Source organism: Puma concolor, chromosome D3 (assembly GCF_028749965.1).
Source record: "Puma concolor isolate L17-30 chromosome D3, mPumCon1.1.hap2, whole genome shotgun sequence".
Lineage (NCBI taxonomy): Eukaryota > Metazoa > Chordata > Mammalia > Carnivora > Felidae > Puma > Puma concolor.
In genome coordinates, this window is record NC_141678.1 from 45,405,855 (window position 1) to 45,428,899 (window position 23,045).

Genomic DNA, 23,045 nt, shown 5'->3' on the forward strand with positions numbered 1-23,045 from the left:
CTCTCTTCCTTTTCTCTTGCTCTTTGATTCTCTTTCCTGACGTGGTGAGTGGTACCCATCTCTTTTTGCTTTATGTCAGTTTTGTTCTTCTCATGGAGGAAATGAGAAGGATAGGAGGCAGGCCATGAATGATGTCCTCACTTTGTGCCTTCTCCTAGGTGACAGTTCACATGAGGCCAGGAAGTGGGCCATTCTCAGAATTGTTCCCCAAGAGCTTTCTTTGTTCTGTTTCCCTTATAAGCCTTCCTGACTTATTTTTTGCTGTTGAGAAATTTGAACTCTTCATGGAATGAATATGAGGAAAACATTTTCTGTTTGCTTTCTTTTATTTTGTTTGTTTGTTTTTATTCTGGGCCTGCTATAAAATCTCTCAGAGAATCATTATGTTTTCATAAGGAAATCTCAAGCTTTTGTCTAGTGATCCTTCTCTTTGTTTCTCTACAAGAAGGAGGGGCTGGGAAGGTTTCCTGGTACCATCAGGGGACATCACTGACCTAGCAACAGGTCACTATGGTGAGTGCATGATGACAGCAGAAAGGCTGTGAGTGGAACAGGGATGTCGAGGGTAACTATTCAGGCAAGCTCTCAAGAGAGAATTCCAATGGGACCCTTTATCTCCAAAACAGATTAAGGTGCTGATTTTGCTGACTTCAAAGCATGACAATTCTGGCCAAGCTTTTCTCAATAAAGCCATCAGAGTAGGCAGAAGGAATCCTATTCTCTTGATGCAATTGGAGACATGATTCTCAATACCATGGGGTGGGAGAATATACTTTTTCAAATTACATGTGGCCCTACCCACAGAATCACTGCCCTTGAGGAGAAAATGCTGCTCATTCATGGGGTGAGCTATATGCTTGATGGTGAGGAGGTTAAACAAAACAAAGCAAAACAAAACTGTTGGGAACCATAAGAATCTGCCGTGTGTGTGTGTGTGTGTGTGTGTGTGTGTGTGTGCGTGTGTGTGTGTGGTGTGTTTGGCCCATGAGAAAAAATTATTCCCAGCTCGCAGACTTTCCTGAAGTATGAACAATGTTAAGATGTCCAACTTTTGATTTGCACTTGAGATTTTAAATTTAATGTGACATATTAATGAAAGCAATGTGCGGTATTTACTCAAATCACAGTTTTCTTCAGGGTAGTGCAAGATTCAGTCATGGATAAATCAGGAGCGTACTCCAGACTCTGAAAGACAATAGACTAGAAATCAAAATGATGGGGGGGAGGGGAGGACAGAAAGACACTACTCAAAAAAGAATTATTAAAGTTTGAGAGGCGAATGATACTACTTGAGGGAAGTATTAAAAGCCATGGAAAGTCATAAACTCTATGAAGGCAAACAGTTGCATACACTCTGCTCACCCTCATGGTGTGCAGTATATGTAGCAGCACTGGGGACCCTCATGGAGCTGGGGCCTGTGCTCTTCGTCACTGAGCGTGCTTCTTTCCTGAATGTCAAGCCATTTGATGGCTTGACCCTGTAGACACATTTGGATGTAGCTAAGTTGTATGAGTGGTAATTAAAGTGAATTGAGAAACATACAGACTGAGCCTAACTAACATTTTAGTGAGGTTCAATAACACTGGTTTGATTTAAAATTTTTTTAATGTTTATTTTTGAGAGAGAGAGAGAGAGACAGAGACAGAGACATAGTGTGAGCAGGGGAGGGGCAGAGAGAGGAGACACAGAATGTGAAGCAGGCTCCAGGCTCTGAGCTGTCATCACAGAGACCAATCTGGGGTTCGAACTTATGAACTGCAAGATCAAGACCTGAGCCAAAGTCTAACGCTCAACTGACTGAGCCACCCAAGTGCCCCAGCACTGGTTTGATTTTAGAAGGACACACATTTTTCTATTTAAAAAATTTCTCTGAGGGCTCTAAAGGGTCAAATGCATTTTTTATAAAGGTGAAAATGTATTCCTAAGCAAAATAAAAAAAGTTGAGACACAAATGTGAAATTTTCCTTGAAATCCAGGTACATGGAATTACAAAGTTTCCATAGAAACTTTCTGGGAGCTACTATTTACTGAGTGCTCGCTATGTGCCAGACCAACTGAATGAATGAATAAACAAACGAATCAACAGCCCTATAGAATACTTATTAATATTTCCTTTTACCAATGAGGAAACTGAGGCTTGGAAGGCTGTAAGAAGTCTTCTTACACCCCATCTGTTAATATTCGAACAGAATTCAAACCCAAACTTTCTGACTTTATGAAATGTAAGAGAGATTCAAAACAGGGTGCTGGGAACAATCACATATCCTAAAAACCCCTCCAACTTAGGCTGGCTGATGAAGACAGCTTTTATTTTTCTCCTTGAAGTTCCTAACTTCCCCCAGTGAGTGCCAATGTCCTCATTCATTTTCTCACATTACTCATGTCTTTTACCCACAAAATTCTGGTTGAAATTAGTGGAATCTTCGTGCTTAAGAGCTTCTAATGACACAGAGAACTGGGAATACTAACCCAATGTTCTGATCTTTTTTAAAAGTCCAGACAGAAAAGAATATTGGCCCCAGCGGTCAAAACCCAGACAACTCCAGTTTTGATGGGACAGCTCCCAAAAAGTTCAGATGCTTCCCTGAACTTATCCAAACCTTGGGCGGTCTCCTGCTTTTCCGGAGGGAACATGCTTGGTGGATGATGCACCAAGTTTGAAACACATGGAGAATGCCCTCCATAGGGACTCTTGGGTCTTATGTGAGGTTAAATCCCAATTGCACTTCAGGCTGCCATGGTATTTTTTCCCTGTAGAAATATAAGCAGGCTTTGTTGTGTTGCAAATGAAATTTCAACCACACAGCAAGCACTGGAAGTTATATTAGGTGAAGTTATCAAACTTCTGTTTACGGTCTTCATTATTAGGCACCTACCACATGTCAGACACTTTCCCAGATGCTTCACCTATGTTACTTCCTTAATCTTTTCAGCAAACCCGCAACATAGTTGTTATTTCCATTTAACAAATAAGGAAGAAAAAAAATGAATAAGGAAACTGAGGTCCGGGTTGATTAAGTAACATTCCCAGAGTCATGTGACTCGTAGGTGGCCGTTGACATTGGAACCAATTCTGCCCATGCCCAAAATTTGTGCACTCAACCACTCCATGATGTCCCCTGATCCACCCAGATCACCTGATACACCCAGAAAGACATGAACGAAGATTACATTGTGGATGGATTGTACTCTAGCTTTATTCCCATTTGACTGCAGCATTGTCTGGTCCATTCCAGAAGCAGAGATGGAAACAGTGGAGCTGGATGGCACCTCTGGTTCTTATATAGCAAACATGGGTAATGTGGCCAGGTTGCTAGGCAGAGGTCACCAGCTTCAGGCTAAGTGACAGGAGTTAATGAGTTCCAAGGCAAAGCAAACCATGAGGTTTGCAAATCTATGAGGTTCTCAGAGTCTGGAACCTCTGAGAAGCCATCAAAAAATTCTGACCAGACAGACTAAGAAATTCATGGGTTGACTTTAGAAATCAGAAATAAATCAGGAAGAAAAAAACAATCAATGTACAAGCCAATTCCATAAACACTAGAACCTCATAGAATCATTAAAAGTCCCCATAACTTAGGCCTGACTGAAACTGTGGTCCCTTCACTGTAGTAATTTAAATCAACTATTTATTTTGGCTTCTCTGCTCAATGACTTGTTCTAATCGAAATGCTTTGATGAGATGTACAAAAAAAAATAAAAATATGATTGAGAAGCCAGAGAGTAATATCTTGGTTTAAAACAATTGTGAAACATAAATTTTAATCTTTGGCCATATTATAGGGGCCATTTTGACTGACTAGGGCAAAGACTTCTAAGGTCTTATTTAGAAAAGAATTTTGGGTTTTAGAGTGGGTGTAAATGCATTCTAACACTATCCCTACAGAACATATTTCCACCAAAAAGACCTCTTATTCTGCTTATAAATCAATGTACATTTGATATCTAAAACTATGTATTTTGGAGGCTTCTATAATAACCTATGGCTAAGAAGCTAAGGTCAACTTCATGCTGAGTTTGAGCAATATTTGTGGGACTTGGGTTCCTGCTTTTCCTACAAGAAAACCAGTATATTTCCTTCCTTCTTTACATGAAATGCCTCCATTAATCTACATAAAATTCATCTCTTGGTAGTGTGCTTATCTGAATTAGATATTATCTTTCTGAAGCCAATAGCAATAATAAATGACAAGAGTTAATATTTGTTACAATATTACCATATATCAGGTATCCTCCAGCAGAACTAGGTTTGAAGCCTGGCCAAGCTATTTGACAACCTGGTGACCATGGACAAGTTACTTATCTCTCAAATCATCAGTTTTCTTACCTACAAATTATGATAATAATACATTGGTTTAAAAAAGACAATTACCGTATGATTTCACTTACATGTGGAATCTAAAAAAACAAATGAACAAACAATCAAAAAGACTTTTAAATACAGAAAGCAAACTTGGTGATTGTCAAAGGGGAGGTGGGTGGGGGATGGAGAAATAGGTGAAGGGGATTAAGAGGTACAAAATTCCAGGAATAAAATAAATAAGTCAAGGAGATGAAAAGCACAGCATAGAGAATATAGTCAATAATACTGTAATAATGTTGTATGGTGGCAGATGGTGACTATGCTTACCATGGTGAGCAGTGAGTAATGTATAGAAGCATCATCACCATGCTGTACACCTGAAACAAATAGAACATTGTATGTTAATTAAACTTCAATTAAAAAAGAGAGAGAGAGATGCAAGTGGAAATTGAAAACTAAAGGAGACTTAAAAGACTAAAAACCAAAACCCCAATGACCCAACATTTGTTTGTGCAGAAAAGTCAATGGGATAACATATGTTGTATTAATTTGCTAGGGCTGTCCTAATAAATACCACAGAGTTGGTGGTTTAAACAAAGGAAATTATTTTCTCACAATTCTGAGAGTTAGAAGTCATAGATGGAGGTATCAGCAGGGTTGATTTGTTCTGAGGCCTCTCTCCTTAGCTTATAGATGGCTGTCTTCCCTCTGAGTCTTCACATGGTTTTTTCTCTGTGTGTGTCTGTGTCCTAATCTCTTCTTTTACATAAGACCAGTCAGGTTGAACTAGACCTATCCTAATGACCTTGTTGTAACTTAATTATCTTTCTACAGACCCTGTCTCCCAATCCAGTAACATTCTGGGGTACTAGAGGTTAGGATTTCAACATACGAATTTTAGGGGGAAACAATCCTAAAACATAGGTGAAATGCCTAGAACATCGCACACTTTCAATAAATGCTGGTTCCCTTCTCTTCCCCACTTCCAAGGTGGGTGTAAAGAAGACACAGAGCATGTAACACATGCTCTTTGAGTGGATTGTTCAGATTCTTTAACAGATACTAAAATAATCCCACTTAAAATGGAATGTTCATTGCTGTTCATTGGAAGGCCTTCAGTTTAAAATCAGAGGCAAACTAGATTTCACTTCATATCTTAAAAAGTGCACATCAAGGTACAAAGACGAGTTTTTACTTCCTGAGTTCTCAGCTCCCATTGATTTAACTTCTAATCAAGGGCAAGGAAAACACTAGAATATGGTGACAACGATGATGATGTGACAGGGTGATAACAGCAGCTCACATTTACTGGGGGCCATAACATATGAAGCCTTTTAAATGCATTCTCCCATTTGATCTAACACAACTTATACAAATGATTAGCTGTGTGTGGTCTTCCAAATAAACTGACATGTGTGTGTGTGTGTGTGTGTGTGTGTGTGTGTGTGTTTAAGGAGAACACATTACAAATTTCTACACTAAGAAAGGGTAAAATCAATGTTGATTTCATGAGAGGACCCACCAACCTAGATGATCATTGCCACTCTAACTGTGGTTTTGCTGATATTTAAGGACACATACATTATGTCTGAATTGACTAGAAAATGCTGACATCCACTTTTGGAACTGGAGCATATTCTGGAGTACAGAGATTCCTTGATAGGTGTTAACTGACCAGGAGAGCTGAAGATAACCAGCGTTCAAGTCCTTCTCTACCTAGCACACTGCTCTGCATGGTATGAAGACAAAAAAATATTTGTGGAATGAAAGACAGGCCACCCCACCAGACTTCTGAGTTGCTCTCTCTTTTCAGGATCAGCATGGCTAACAGTTCTGATGGACTCACTGATCAAACAGTTGTCTGTGCCCCTCTTCACTCAAGAGACCCCCAAGAACACACTGCTGCAGAATGAGGGGGGCCAACACTTGGCTCCTTTGTAATTTACTCTCAAGTGTTTTAGGGGTTTTGAGCAAGAGTCTTAGTTACGTGAACATATCTGTAAAACTATTGTTGGGAAAACAGAAAGAACAAATGTTGAAATTCCCAAGTTTTTATTTAGTGGCACTTCTACATCCACCTCTCAAGAGAAACAGATGTGGCAGCTGTCACTGACAGTGATGGAACCACACATTTAAAAATGTTGTAAATCACAGAAATATAAAGGCCACTGTAATGCCTATCAGATTCTACTTTGCCTCTGTCGGAAGAGGCAGGCTGCCTCTTCCTCGTTTAGAGGAACCAATGCAACTGCCCATTAAAAAGGGTCAAGTAGGCATATTTTTTGGTAACTCTTCCAGACTTGAACAAAGGCATAGAGGAGACAGATGCATGCAGGATGTATTCAGAGAGTTGCTTTCTGTCAGCTTACTCTCTGGACATGATCAGGCCTGCAGGCAGGGTTTTTGAGTTTCTGGCCTGCTGTCAACCCCATTGAGCAGCAGCCTTGGCTGGGTCATACACAACATTTTTTCTGTCTGAAGGATGACCTGGTTAGCAAAGGACAAATAGTAGGGCTCCCAAAAAATAATTAAGCCTTTGGACCCCTTTCTGCAAACACAAATCTGTGTGAGGTTTTCTGGAGAAAATGCTGTAGACTGCATTCCAAAGGCCAAAAGGCAAAACACCACGCTGGTCAGTAACCCATGTTCTCTCCATAAATAGCACCATGCCTTTCTGAAGCAATGAGACAGAATGTTAGACAGCCCTATTTGTGGTACCAGCCGAATGGAAGCTTTAACAACAGACACAAATATGACCAAGACAATGAAAGGGATGGACATAAGACAAATTCAGCCAATGCACAGTCTGAACAAGTCACTTAACTTAACTGCTTAACTACTACTTGGGGCCTCAGTCTCCTCAGCTCTAAAGTTAGGCTAATAACTCTGCTCTATAAGGTAATCCATTTAACCAGAACAGATTCCCTGAGAACCTACCACATGTGCGGTTAATGGCTGGTGGTGATGATCAAATAAAATGTGAGGACCCAGATGAGCAGCTGCTTCATAAAAGGCTTTCCACAAATGTTTGTTGACTATGGAGAGGGGTTGGGAAAGGAGGAAGCTATGGACTTCCTTTGAAAATGTGGGTATTTATTCAGATTCCTGAATTATTCATTAAAAATATTAAAAATCACTTTCTTCTATTGGAATAATGATTAAGCACTAGAAACAGACAACAAAGACCCTGGGAACAGAAAATTATGACAGGAAGAATGAGCTCTGTTCCAGCTCAGGGAGACCTTGACTGAGCTTTGACATATGTGAATAGACTCCCAGGAGACTCCATGGCTTCAGATCTAGGTCTAAGTAGGTAAAGAGTGGAGGGGAAAGGTGCTGGGGTGGGGGTGGGGGAGTGATGAAAGGGGAAAAGTAATATATTGCAACAAAAAGTATAGGATAATTCCTAGGAACAAACTAACAGACATGTTTATCCTGTCAGAAGCCTTAGTGATTTCAGTGGTTGTCTGGAGGAGGGGAAAATTGAGCTAGTGTTAATCACGCTCCCAAGTTCAAATCTAGCTTCTAACAAAATAGACAATAACTGGTAACACCATTCCTGATCTTCACAACACCCAGGGTCAAGGCCTGGCCGGAATTACCCAACAGGATTTCAGACTAGGCCTGGAAACTTGTGCATTTAAGCTTATTCTGTAATGCACACTCCATGTAGAAATGGATTTTTCTCAATCTAATTTTAAGAAAATCTGAACTTAATAAGAGTAACTGGGTGCTTTAGGTAATCCCATACTTTTTTCATAGGAGAAGTATTTTGTGGCAAAAGCCAGACAATGGCATTAATCACACCTATCTCAGGCCCAAGTTTGGATAGTAGCTTTTTTTTTTTTACTTTAATAGAAAAATAGAAATCTTTTTTAACTACCATATACCCTTTAGTTGCCTTTTCCTTGTGTTTTGTGATTTCTTTTATCATTATTGTGCTCCTCTAAGGGTTAACAGAGGTTAACAAAGATGACCTTGGGGAGCTGGAGGAGTTAGTTCTTCTAAAAATCTCCTGGGTGGGGACTACAGATGGCAGGTCAAAATTGACATCATTCTTCAGCTGCCTGGTATGCACCTTATGAAACCAGGCACACCCATGCTAAAATAACGAATTGGCCCATACTCAGGGAAAATCACAAATGTGTTTCTTCTTCCAATGATATATGTAGTAGAAGCAAAGGGTGGAGGTTGAGTATGGAGAGAGTAGAAGAGGAGGTGAAGGCAAACCAGAGCATCCAGTGCAACCAATCTGTGATGAGACCCTCCAAATGCTGGAATGTCTTCCATGCAAAGATGCTCAGGATGAGTCCAATTTTAGCCCAGGAGAAATGAATCATCTATAGGGCAAAAGGTTTAAAGAGAAAAAAAGTATTATTCCAAGTATGCAGTGTTGTCCGCATCCAAAACTTCTAGGTCAAATACAGTGAAGAACTGATGTGGGAAAAAGAAAGCAGCCTGAGCTCTCTGTGCTCTGGGTTGGCTGGCGGCTGTCCTCGTCCTCACACCACTGATGTCCCGGCCCTGTTGGTGGGCTATGGGAGGAAAACTCAGGCCTTGTACCTCTTGATGCTTGGGAAATGCAGGCTGGGGAGTTTCTGACTTGTATGCACTTTAATTAAAGGGAATATGACCTCTTCTACAATGGAGATGATGATAATAAAACATCCCCAAAAAGAATGGGGGCATACACAGGCTTATATATTTCCCCAAGCTTTGTGGAAGGCAAGAGGGTTAGAAACAGTAAAATCTTGTTTGCTCTTGCAGCTCTGAGTAACTTAAGGGAGAAAGAGCTCAGAAAATAATTGATTAGATGCCAATTCACATAGCTCACTTAGTCTGCTTTTTATTATCAGTATTTCTTTAAAAGGCTAATAGATCCTGTTCTTGACAAGCATGAAGCCAGAAGGTGGGCTCTTATCCAGTGTTTTCATTTTTCAGCCCTCAAGAGGCAATGATTAGATCTTACTATTGAATGCACAAACCACACTCACTGTGTGAACTCTCTGAGAGCGCTCTCCACCTAGGGATAAAAAAAAGTAGAGAAGTTTTATTGGAAGGATTGTAAAAGGAAGAGGAAGAGCATTCTGGGTCTCTTCGGGCCAAATGATTAGGGATGAGTTGACTTTCTTATGATCACTCTAAATCTACTCTCCCAGGGAGGAGGGAAACCTGAGAAGACTAGACTTCAGTGATTTAATTCCAGGTCTAAGAATAGCCAAACCTGGGTTGGACAGGAGCAAGCAAAAGTCTACCACTGAAAGAGCATTTGCGAAGTAAGCAAAGTCCTATGAATCCTAGGTAATTGCTGTCAGTGGAGTTTCTCTCTTCCACATCTCATAAACTATAACTGAATTTAGGAGAATATGCCAATCAGTGGATGCTCTCCACAGATTACATGATCTAAAACTGAGCTACAATGAGCCAAACACGATTAAAATGTGCTTCCAGTCATAACTTCATGGTAATACTTCTCAGAGGCATTGTCCAGTCTAGTAAGCCCTGGACACATTTTATTCATTATAACGCAGTCATTATCAAGTTGCCACACACTGTATCTGTGTCTGTCATGTATATACCCTCAACATATACTAAAAGTGCAGTGCTCTCTCCTTCAGAATGGGGTTGATTAGTGAGTCTCTGGTATGCCCTTGGGGGTTACCTATCCACTTCAATCATAGGTCCAGTGAATGAAAAGAGAAAAGATCTTTTCTCCAAGGAGGAATACATGCCAAGGGAACGGATGGCCTAAAGCCTAACTCCTGGGATTAGCTCCTAGATAATCCCAGTTCCTTCTGATGGCAAATTCTTCCTGTGAGGTGCTGGAAGGGTGGCTGAGCTGGAGCTCCTTTACAGTATCTGGTTGGTTCAATGGAAATACTTTTCAGTATTTACAGAATAGTATTGAGAACATAGCCTTCAGTAAAACCGATGTGTAGAAATGACAACGTAGATGAGTCCAGATATGAAAAAGGCAACACACAAATCAGTCTTATTATTTTAAGGGCACTTTCCATGTTGCCTATCAGTGCAATTGTGCACTGAGGGCGAGCCCATTTGTGTTCCCTGGAAGCCATGGGAGACAGGTGGGTAACACTCAACCCCAGGGAAGGTGACAGGTGAAGTGATAGCATGCAAACCCATCTTTTCCATTCTGTGAGGGGTAAGATGCCATGAATAGCACTTTCCCCAGAGTATGTCACAATATACTATTTTTTTTAAGGGAGGTTAAATCTGTTTGAGCCTTGGAAAATTTGTTACTATAACCATAGCAAAGCTGATGTGAAACCCAAATATCATTGTACTTTATTATTCTGCTTTGTCTACTATGTTTTTCCCATGGATCTTACTACGGAAATGCTTGGCCAGGTTCTCACCCTTTGCCACGCAATGGGATGCATGTATTTGAAGGCTGATAGGCAGTTGGGAAAGGTAGCTGTCACACTTTTGTGCGGAGTTTAAAGAATTGACGCCACCGTGTCAACTACTAACACTCTGTATTAAAAATGTTTCCAAATATTCTAATTTAAGCCCTTTTATTAGATAGGGTTTGTTCATTGCCTGGGGTCTGTTGTCTTCTCATACTCTTGGCTGACTTACCTTCACCCCCTGGGCACTTGGGAACACACTCCCAGCTGGGTGGAGAGGCCTCTAAGAGCTGCCAGATTTAGAATGAGCATGTCCTTCACAGAAAAGTAATTAAAATGTTCCAGTGTAGTTCCTCTGAGAGAGCTAGAAACTCTCAACTTCTCTCCTGCTAGTTTATCAAAAAACTCCTGGGTAGACATTGAACACCATTAACAGTGCCAAACATAGAATGTTTTTTTTATATAGAAATAATGTATGTATTTATTCTTAAGGCCAAATGAAAGTCCACTATTCTCTTTTTAGACATTTTTATTTGATGGGGTGTATGCATGTGTGTGCTTGTGTGTGTGTGTGTGTGTGTGTGTGTGTGTGTGCATGAGAGAGACAGAGACAGAGACAGAGACAGAGAGCCACCCCATAGGAGAGCCAGATGGTGTCCTGGTCTAACTGAAGTCCATGTTGTATGCTATTTTTCAAAGAGGTGCAGTAAGAATCTTTGAGAATTCACCAGTCTCTTCCAATTTTTATCATTTCACAGTTACTTTCAGAAGTGGCTTATTAAGAGCATCTCATTTAAGCCCAGGAGTAAGTTAATATATCAAGAGAAACATTCAAAACCTTGATGCCTTTTGTTTGTAATTTCCTTGTGTGTTTTATGTCCCCCAGAGCAGATAAACAAGGGATGTTCACTAATTAGAGTCAGAAACCTCTCAGCCCAAAATGTCTGGAAAATCCTATGTTCTGTTAGTTCTAATATACATGCATCAGCCATAAGGGATGTCTAATAGTGCAAGACAATAAAATCCCTTCATGTTTTCTGTTTTAGGGAAATCCTGCATGGTTGCATTAGGGTCATAAAAAATTACTAATGTGTTTTCTCATGGCGCTGGGCCATAACATAAGGCCCTGTGCAATGGTATTGTAAGCAGCCTGTAATCACAAACAAATGTATTCCACCAGCAGATGAGATGTTATATGAGAAAGTGTGAGAGGTTAGAGTTTGAGCCTTGGTGTCAGCTATGAAGCAGGTCCCTCCATAGTTGAAGACCCCAGAGGCCATGCAAATGAAAATGACAGTGCCTGGGAGATGGGGGTGGGAAGGGGGATGCCAAGAGAGATGAGGTCATCACAAAGAACATCCAGTTTCCCTCTGAATGGAAAATGAGAAAAGGCTTCAACTCTGGTGCTATCAGGACTGAGAAAGGAGGTGGAGTTGGTGGGCCAGGTTGAGGGAGATTTGGGAATCTCCATGAGGAGGAGACAAGTGACAGGATGGAGGATGGGTCAAACACAGAGCCAGAAGTCCTGGAGCCAGCCTTGTACCAGCAAGTGGAATGGGTTGGCTGCTTCTGTCACCACTTATCTGACGTGTGCAATGTCAGCTTAGTGCGCGAGGAGGTAGACCGTTAACATAATGGCAAGGGTTGTCCCCACTACAGGTCTGGTTTGGAAGGACACTCAGGGCTCCTTTCATAGACCAAGCATCATTGGCATCATTCCGTCCAGATGAAAGGAAACTCTCATGAAGAAGTTGATGCGTTTTATCTTAACTTCCAAAAAAGAAGTTTTGAGCTGTGAACAGTGACATTTCTCCAGGTTAGTTTCTGTGACAAGGAGGAATGTTTTCCAGAATTCTCAGATGTGGGAGGAAAAAAGCCATAGGAGCAGTACAATCAGATTACTCAGAAACAGTGCATTTACCCAGAAACAATGGTGTGCAGTGGAAACGTACCAGTTAAAAATCCTGGCTCCACCACTCCCTGACTGATTTTGAGCAAATTATTTATGCTCTCCAAACCTTGCTTCCCTCTTCTGAAAACAGGGAGAGAAATATCTGCCTTAATGATTGTTGTAAAAATAAATCTCCCACTTTAACCACTACTTTTATGCCAGCAACTTTCAGGTCTTTTCTCTCCAGCCCAAATTTCTTTTCCAAGTTTCACGTCCATACACTCTAACCCATGTCCCACAGGCTTTTCAAAACCAAATGTTCCAGACGGAAACCATCATCTTTCCTCTCTCTAACCTCACAGATCTGTTTTCTACTCAGTTAAAGATGCCATCAGGTGTCTCCAGAAAACTTATCTCTCGAATTTCTTTCTCCCTGTCACCACTCTCCAATCAAATAAACTGCCAAGTTTCAGCTCTTGATTCCAGCTCTCTTGAAGCTTAGTAGCTATATCTCCATCTCTAGTTTGGGTGCCTAGATCATTGTAAGAGTCCTCTGTCCCTAAGATTGGCCCATTTTCCACAATCCATCCAGAGACATCTTTGGGAAGAGCAAGTCATTTTGGTTTACTCCCCTCCTTACACAACGTCTCGCTGCCCTCAGGATATTTCTCACCCTGGCTGGCAAGATCCAGTCCTTTCTTACCACCCTGGCATCATGTTTGGTCTCCATAATTCTGGCATTGTAAGTTCTCTCTATCCTGAACACTGTTGACTTTCATTCACCTCTGGGCCTTCACAGAGGTTGTTCTCTCTGCCTGGAATCTGCTTTTCTCCCCGTGTCTCCCCTCCCCCTTACCTGACTAATTGCCACTCATCCTCAGGTCAATGTAGATGTTACCTCCCATAAGAGCCTTTCCTGTGCCCTCAAGGCTGGATATGTACTCTGTCATGTGCTGCCACCATACCTTATAATCTCCTTATCCCAGGCACATAGACCTCACAATACTGGACTACCCTACAATTGCCAGTCTCCTCTACTAGACAGTAAACTCTTTAAGGACCTTGTATCTTCTTTAAAGGAAGGAAGAGAGGAATGGAATAATGTGACATGTTAAGCACCTAACACAGAATCAGTCACATGAGCACCTAGCACAGGATCAGTCATATGCCAACAAATGCTAGTCTCCACTCTATATTGATAAAATACACATCTTTACTTTTCCGAACTGGGGCCCATAATTACTTTTTCACACTGAGCAAAGTGGTGAAGTCTCTTCACATCCAGGAATGCTAAATTTCTATAGTCTGCCAAGTGTGCCCCAAACTCAGCAGGCTGTATCAGTTTCAGAAGCTTCCAGATTGAAGGTTTTGTCTGACAAGGTCTTTATTCTCCTTCACTTTTTTTTTTAAATTACTAGACTGTATTTTTTAGAGCATTCACTGAGTGAAAAATACAGAATCCTCATATACCTCCTTACTTCTCATCCATACACAGTTTCCCCTATTATTAACATCTTGCATTGGTGTGGTACATTTATTACTATTGATGAACCAATGTTGATACATTTTTATTAACTAACGTCCGTAGTTTACAATAGGATTCACTCTTTGTATTGTACAAGTTTGGGGGTTTTGATGAATGTATGACATGTATCCACCATTATGATATCATACAGAATAGTTTCATCCTAAAAGACTCCAGTGTTACAGTAAGACTCCTTACCCCTTCCCACATTCCCAAACCCCTGGCAACCACTGATATTTTTATTGTCTATAGTTTTGTTTTTTCCAGAATGTCCTACAATTGGAATCATACAATATGTAGGCATTTCAGATTGTCTTCTTTTACTTGATAATTAGCTTTTAAGGTTCCTTCCTGTCTTTTCATGGTTTGATAGATTATTCCTTTTTATCACTGAATAATATTCCATTCTCTGGATGTACTACAATTTGTCCATTCACCTGTTGAAGGACATATTGGATGCTTTTAATTTGGAGCAATTATGAATAAACATTTATGTGAACATTTCTGTGTAGACATGAGTTTTCAATGTATTTGTGTAAATATCAAGGAGCACAATTGGTGGATCATATGGTAGACTGTGTTTGGCTTTGTAAGAAACTGCCAAAATGTCTTCCAACGTGGTTGTGTTATTTTGCATCCCCACCAGCAGTAAGAGCTCCTGCTGCTCCACATCCTTGTCAGTATTTGGTGCTGTCAGTATTTGGGATTTTTGCCATTTGAATAGGTGTGTAGCAGGATCTCATTGTTGTTTTAATTTGCAATTCTATAAAGATATAATATTGAGCATCTTTTCACGTGCTTATTTTCCATCTGTATATCATCTTTGGTGAGGTATTTGTTCAGGTTTTGGCCTACTTTCTGTTGTTGTTGTTGTTGTTGTCCAAGGTTTATTGAAGATAATACAGCCCAATAGAAAGATTCAAACAGATCCACGTGGTGTTTTGAAATTGATCCAAACTGTAGACTGAGTGTCTACAACCTGTAGATTGGACAGACTGCCAAAGTCCAAGAGGTTCAGCATTTCCTTAGTATCAGAATCTATTTCAATGATCTCCTGATCCAGGGCTGAGACCTCAGAAACATAATTCTTTCTTCTCCTCCTGCAGTGTGGTGAGATTCCTCTCACCAGGCCTCTCTGAATCCGCTTCATTAGATGTGTGACATAGCTTGCAATCTTGTTGTGAGCTTCTTGCTGGGAATAATGGTGATCTCCTCACACATGTGCTCATTGGCGTGGAAGTACTTCCAGGAGTGTGTAGTACTTCTCAGTGATGACTTGGGTGGCCTTCTTCATGGTTTTGGTGTGAATGCAGCCTGTGTTGGCGGAGAGAGTAAAAGAGTAATTTTGGCCTACTTTTTCATTGGGCTTCATTGTTCTCTTATCATTGAGTTTTAAGAGTTCTTTGCATATTTTGGCTACAAGTCTCTTATCAGATGTGTGTTTTACAAATATATTCTTCCGGTCTGTGGCTTGTTTTTCACTCACATAACCTCCTTCACTTTTTAAAAAAGTTTATTTATTTATTTTGAGAGAGAGGGAAAGAGAGGGTGAATGGGGGAGGGGCAGAGATAGAGAGGGAGAGAGAATCCCAAGCAGGCTTGTGCTGTCAGCACAGAGTCTGACGTGGGACTCAATCTCATGAACCATGAGATGATAATCTCAGCCAAAATCAAATTGGACTCTTAACTGATTGAGCCACCCAGGCACCCCATCCTTCATTTTTGAATGACAGTTTTGAGGGATATAGAACTCTGGGTTGGTTGGTTTTTTCTTTGAACATTTTAAATATTTCACTCTTCTCTCTTGTTGCTTACATGGCTTTTGATGAGATGCCCAATGTAACTCACACCTTTCCTCCCCTATATGTAAGATGTTTTGTTTCTCTAGCTTCTTTAAGGATTTTCTCTTGGTCATTGATTCTCTGAAATTTGAGTATGATATGCCAAGGTATATTCCTTTTGATATTTATCCAACCTGGTATTCTCTGAGCTTCCTGAATCTGTAGTTTGGTGTCTGTTCTTGGCCATTATCATTTCAAATATTTTCTCTACTCCATTCTCACTTTCTTCTCCTTCTGATATCCCAACTATACATAAGTTTCATCTTTTGTAATTGTCTCATGGTTCTTGGATGTTCTGTTTTATTTCATTTCCACTTGTTTTTCCTCTATGCATCTCAGTTTGAAAAGTTTCTATTGACATATCTGGAAGTTCACTGACTCTTTCCTCATTCATATCCAGTCTACTAATGATTCCATTGGAGATATTCTTCACTTCTATTACAGTGTTTTTTATATGTAGCCTTTCTTTTTTATTCTTTCTTAAAAGTTTCCATCTTTTTGCTTACATTAACCACTTGTTTTGCATGTTGCCTATTTTCTTCCATTAGAGCCTTTAACATATTCAACATAATGATTTTAAATTCCCTGTCTAATAATTCTAGTAACTGTGTTATATCTATGTATGGTTCTGACACTTGCTCTCTTTCTTCAGGCTGTGTTTTTTTTGTTTGTTTTTTTTGCCGAGTAATTTTTTGTTGAAAGCCTCATGTGATGTATCAGGTAATAGGCCATTAGTGTGAGATTTTGTGTTAACCTAGCTAGGAGTTGGGCTGTGTTTAATGTTTGCTGGAGCTGTAGGTGCCAGAAGCTTCAAAGTCCTCTTACATCCTCGTTTTATCTCCCTTGTTAACTTTCGGCTTTCCTAAGTACTTCACCTTAGAGAAAACCTGTCTCTCAGAACTCTTTCAGCTGTAGGCCACTGTTATTATACTGAAGCCCTGTTGGTGGCAGTGGTGCGGGTATATGTGGAGGAGGGGAAGCATTCTATAATCTTATTACTAAACTCAGTCTCTAAGTGGGCCTGTGTCCCTGGGCAATGCCCTTCAGAGCTATCTTAGCTATCTTCCCTTCCTCCTTAGACAGGCTAGAGAGGAGTCTGTGAAAATTAAGTGTAGGGAAAACTGTTTGTTTGGGGCCTTAGTGTACATCCTTTGCTCCTAGAAGCAGTATTGGGATTGTAGGTGTTGAAAAGAGTGAGAAGGACAAATCTTTCAGGAGACCTAACTCTGAAGAAAGGCTGGAGATTCTAGGATTGACTCAAATAGGATTTGGAGCAAGAGCGTGGTGGCTGGGGTGATAATGTGGTGATATTAACTGGCTGATGGTTTCTCTATGGGTTAAAGAATGAACAGGGAAGTTCTGGACTAGAAGACAAAATGCAGGTGAAATTATTAAGGAAGGTTTAGATGATTCAAGGATTGAGAGAATGAATGAGTCAACTAGACAGAAACTGCAGGTTATATAAATCATGGTCAGTGAGCTAAACTACATTAAGGTACTGTGAGTGACCATGTGCATCAACTGTAACAAAAACTGGCATGTGTCTGTGACTAGTAGAAACCAGCCCATTAGAGTGCATTAAGCATAGACATTACAGGTCCACACTGGCTGTTTTGCTGACATGCAGGGTAAGAAGGATATAACTGAGAACTTTCCCCAACAACATAGCATACAGATATTTAAATGTTATTTGAAGCATATCATGATCCTAAATTAGCAGCTAATACACCCAGTTGACACATTCAATCCAGCTAGAAGCCCCATTCCATTTCTACCCTAGACTAACCAGCCCAGTTTGCTCAAGGTCAAGAGCAGGAAAAAAAATTGACTCCTGGTTTTTCAAATAGTTTGTTTTTTATAATGGAAAATCTCTGCTTCAGTCTCATTGCTTTATACTTATCTCTGACGTACAGGCCAACTCTAAGATTTATTTACATTTTAGTAAGGTAGTTTTCCTCTTTAGAAAGAACAGACTATACTATGGTGGAGAAACCACGTGATGGAGGGAGAACAGAGCAGAGTAAATGGGAAGGGACAGCTGTCCTGGGATACAAGGACAGGCTGTATACATTGTCTAAGGAAATGCTTATACATTATACAAGGACATGATGTATAAGGGAATCAAAACAAAATAAAGCAAAAACAATACAGCTTCTTGTTCTTTGGGGTAGTGTAAGCAGATAGGTGGTCATGGAAATCATTTCCTCAGAGCCTTGTGTTTGAGCTTTACTTGAGATTTGTTTCATCACATGGCCTTGAAGCAAGATATGACCATTCATTCAAAATACTTATTAATATTTTCTAGCCTACTATATGCCAAACATTATTCTAGGTGCTAGACATATAGCCATGAATAAAACACACCAAAAATTCCCTGTATACATGGAGCCTACATTTTGTGGATGAGAGGGAGAACATCAGTAAATAAGTAAAATAAATAGTATATCAAATGATGATATGTGCTATGGGAAAAAATTAAACAGGAAAAGGGAAGAGAGTGCTGGGATGAGAGATACGGTTGCAATTGTAAGTTAGCTGGGGAAGCTTTCTAATAAGGTGATACTTGAGCGAAGACCTGAAGGAGGTATGGGAGTGAGCCACATGGCTCCCTGAAGGGAGAACACTGCAAACAGAGGGAATAGTTAGTATAAAATTCCCAAGTTAGGGGCATTCCTGGAACGGTGGGGAAACAGAAAGCAGGTGTGTGGCTGGAGAGGCATCAGAACAGAAAGAATAGAAGATGAAATCAGAAAACTTTTAGGTGCCAGGTCATGGAAGGCCTTGTAAGTCATTGCAAGGACTGTCTTTTACCCTCAGTGAGATGGGGGCTATTGGACAATTTTGAGCAAAATATGTCATTTCAATATGACATGAAATGACATATTTTAAAGACTCACTGTGCTGTGTTATGGGTGCATTTTAGAGGTACAAGGGAAGAAGCAGGGAGAAAGCTACTGGTAGCTTCCAGTAAAGAGACATGGTGACTTGGCCAGGCAAGTAGTGGAGGTGGTGAGAGGGTTCACATTCTGGATACATTTTAAAGACAGAACTGACAGAACTTTCTAACAGATAGGATGTGGAGTGTGAGAGGAAAGAGGAGTCAACAATGACTTTGAGTTTTTAGCCTGAGCAACTGAAAGGAAAGAGTTGCATTTCTGAGGTTGGGAAACAGGATCACAAAAGGTATGGAGGAATGGTCATGAGCTTGGTTTGGCTTCCAAATGTTAGGGTGTTGGGGAGATGAAGAAGAACCAGAAGAGGACAATGGAAAGGAACAGCCAGGGAGGTAGCAAGAAAATGCAGACAATGTGGTGCCCCAAAAAGATCAAGTAAAGAAAGTGTTTCAAGGAGGAGGGGTTGATAAACTGTGTCAACCGTTCAGATAACGCAAGTAAAACGAGGACTGAGAACAGACCTGTGGATTTAGCCATGGATGATATGAGCAACCCTGACAATTGCAGTGCCCATGATCATGTACGGTAATACTTTAAGCAAGAAAAGAAAAATAAGCTGCATATAATTCCAGGTTGAGAAATGAGGAAATGGGGTCATTGTCAAAAGGCTGAAGTCTACTTGGCAAGTTCTCTGAACGGTAAAGGTGTGACTTTGGTCCTATCTCACCTCTATGCCCAATCATTGCTCATTAATTATGGTTCACCTTTGCTGGTGAGTTCAGGGATAGGGTCCATGCCTTCATCATGTAACCTTGAACCATGCCCAAAATTACTTAGATTTCCTCACTGTGAAAACAAATATAATGGTCACCACTAAACTAAAATATCAAAGCCTGGGAATTGCTGGCCTGAGGGAACAATGCTGGCACTGGATTTTCTGAAAAGGAAAGCCACATTCCACGACTACCTTGAAGTCTTTGGAAATGGAACAATTAAAAAATAGAGAAAAAGAAAACTGCCAATCCAAATGCAAAGGGTGGATTAGATGGCTCCTGCATAACCAGGGACTTTCTGATAAGAATGGACATTCCTCACTAGCATAATCACCTGCTGCCATTTGGAATTCAGGAAATGTTTTATAAGCGAGTGAATAAATGAAATGAATCAATGAATAGGATTCACTAGTTACAGTGCAATGGCTTTCCCTGACTCATCTGACCACATGCTAATCATTATTTCTTGTTTCTTTGACCCTACCAAACTTGATTCTATATTTCTTGAGGACTATATCAAGACTTTTATTTCTCTCTATTCTTTACCACACTTGGTTTGGTATTAGACCTATTACTTAATGTATTAGTCAGGATTCTCCAGAAAAACAAAACCAATAGGATATATGTTATAAGAGGAGATTATTATAGGAACTGGTTCACATGATTATGGAGGCTGAGAAGATCCATGATATGCCCTCTACAAGCTGAAGAACCAGAATCTGGTGGTATAATTCAGACTGATTCTGAAGGCCTAAGAATCAGGAGCACCAATGTCTGAGGGAGAAGAAGATGAATGTGTCAGCTCACGCTGAGAGAATTTGCCCTTCCTCTGCCTTTTTGTTCTAGACCCCAGCTGACTGGATGATGCCCACCCTCATTGGTGAAGGCAGTCTTCTTTATGCAGATATGGATTCAAATGCAAATCTCTCTGGACACATCCTTGCAGACACATCCAGAAATAATGTTCTACCAGCCATCTGGGCTTTCTTCAGTCTGATCAAGGTGAAACATGAAATTAACCATCATAATATATTCTATTTGACAGAGAAAAAAAAATTTTTTTTAAGAAATTTAACTAACTCAAATCAAGGAAATAAATTTAATTTAGAATGCTCCTGACAAAGAGACAAAAGAAACAATCCAAATAAACCTTACCAAACTCAGGCTATTATGGTTTGTAAGATTTAATAAACTGGAGCCATATTTGTCAGACCTTCCTTATTTGTTTTGGTGTTAAAGGCCCTTATCAGAAGGTTTCTAGCATTAATCACCAACTATTATTTGCTGTTGCCAATCACTGGTAAAGGACTCTACATGGCTACAACTTCATACTTCCAAGACCCCTGCATAACTGGTGTGATGTTTTCTCCCAGAGAAGCTGGCTGTTTTCTTGGTTGCATATACTTTGGAATATCCCAATGAGATGGTGTGATTTTAGCTCCCGCCACACACACACACACACACACACACACACACACACACACACATACAACATGACTCCTTATGTACCACAGGGGATCTTAGCTAGCATTCATTCTTGTTTGTTTACCCCAAAATAGCTTTATATCACTGCTTAGGTCAGTAACAGAAAATAGACATAGGTTGACAGGTTTGATGGCGGTCAATCCTAGCCAAAGAATCCTCAGTAATAATTACTTATTCACATTCAAGATATGAGTTATTAAAACTGTGATCTTCAGTAATGGCGTTGATCATAGGAAGGTTACTTTGGAAAAACAAAATGTTAAACGCTAACCTAAGACATAATTTGTGATCTTCCCTCCTTGCTGCATTAGTAAAGCAAACATTGTGAGCGTTAAAACAATAGAGATGTGTATTCAGAAATAGAATGTTGCTCTCTGTCTTTACCTCGGCTACGCTATTGGTAACATGATACTAGAGGTTGTAGCAGAGCTTCCAAAATAAACTTGATCTTTAGAGTTTTACAATGATAGGTGAACCTCACAAAGTTCAGAGATTCTGCCCAAATGGAGAGTTAATGTTCTTGTGCCAATTTTCTTTACCTCTGAGTTATTGAGCTAAAGTTTTCACAACAATGGCAATTTCTTGACTGTTTCACACTGATAGGACACTACACAAAAATAACACATTTTCTCAACAGCCATTCATCCATTCAACAACAATTCATTGTAGTTCCCAGTGTTTTGCCCGAGCCTAAATTAAAAACACTGAAAATAAAAAATATGGTACTCAGGTTTGGAAAGTGGGATATGAAAGCCCATTCTTTATAGATTGGTACCTAGACACACCCAGTCCTCTTTTGTTCCTCTGTCTTTGATGGAGGCCATCCTCCAGAAACACTCCTAGGTTGTCAGCTAAGCTCATCAATGACAAAGGCAGATTCTACAGCCAGGGCTTATCAAGAAATGGGGAGGGATTTCCTATTCTTACCGTTTGTTTTATATATATATATATATATATATATATATATATATATATATATATATATAAATATATATAAAATACACACACACACAAAACAAATATATATATATATATACACAACACACACACACACACACACACACACACACACAAAACAAAACAGAACAGATGTCACTAAAAGATGTTTTCATAACAATGGAATCAAATCCTAACATAAAATTCAAAAGGTCAAGCCAGTATTCTTCTAGACATGGGAATACACTATTGGGATCTCAGAGCAATGATAATAATGACTTAAATTGTAGGACAGCTAGTCCTTCCCAATACACTCACATGTTTACTGCTTTCAGAGGTGACGTCTCTGTGAGAAGGATGGAACCAGCATAAATGCCCAGCACAGAGCTCTGAGGTTGAGTCTTTACCACCACACAGACAGCAAACTGCAGAGCTAAGGCTTAAGTCATGATTTCCAGCTTTTTTTTTTTATTTAATGTATTTATTTTGAGAGAGAGAGAGAGAGAGAGAGCAGGGGAGGGGCAGAGAGAGAGAGAGAGAAAGAGAGAGAGAGAGAGAGAGAGAGAATCCCAAGCAGGCTTTGCATTATCAGCGCAGAGCCTGATGCAGGGCTCAAACTCAGAAACTGTGAGATGACGTGAGCTGAAATCAAGAGTCAGATGCTTAACTGACTGAGCCACCCAGGTGCCCCAATTTCCAGTTTCTAAATCTGTATCATTAGTCTGCTTCTGGGGAGAAATCTTGAGTTATGTCAATAGTTTCTTTTTATTTTACCAAATAGTTTGAAAACTGATTTTGAGTTATAGAGCATTATTTGTGCCTAGGTTAAATCCTGAGATTGTTGCATCAGGAGACACTAATGTAATCTCTTTAAATATTAGTCTCCACGACTATAAAAGGGGATTAATAACACCAACTTCTTAGAGTTGTAAGAATTAAATAAGACAATGAATGAAAAGTATAGAGCCTAATAAGTGCTCAATAAACTATGGCTGTAGTTATTGATAATAATAAAAGAATTTGTCCAT

General features: G+C 40.0%; 1 pseudogene; it reads right to left on the bottom strand.

Moving 5' to 3' along the window:
- Positions 1 to 14,732: 14,732 nt before the first annotated feature.
- Positions 14,733 to 15,630, bottom strand: LOC112868220 (small ribosomal subunit protein eS17 pseudogene; annotated as a pseudogene).
- Between the last annotated feature and the right edge of the window lie 7,415 nt (positions 15,631 to 23,045).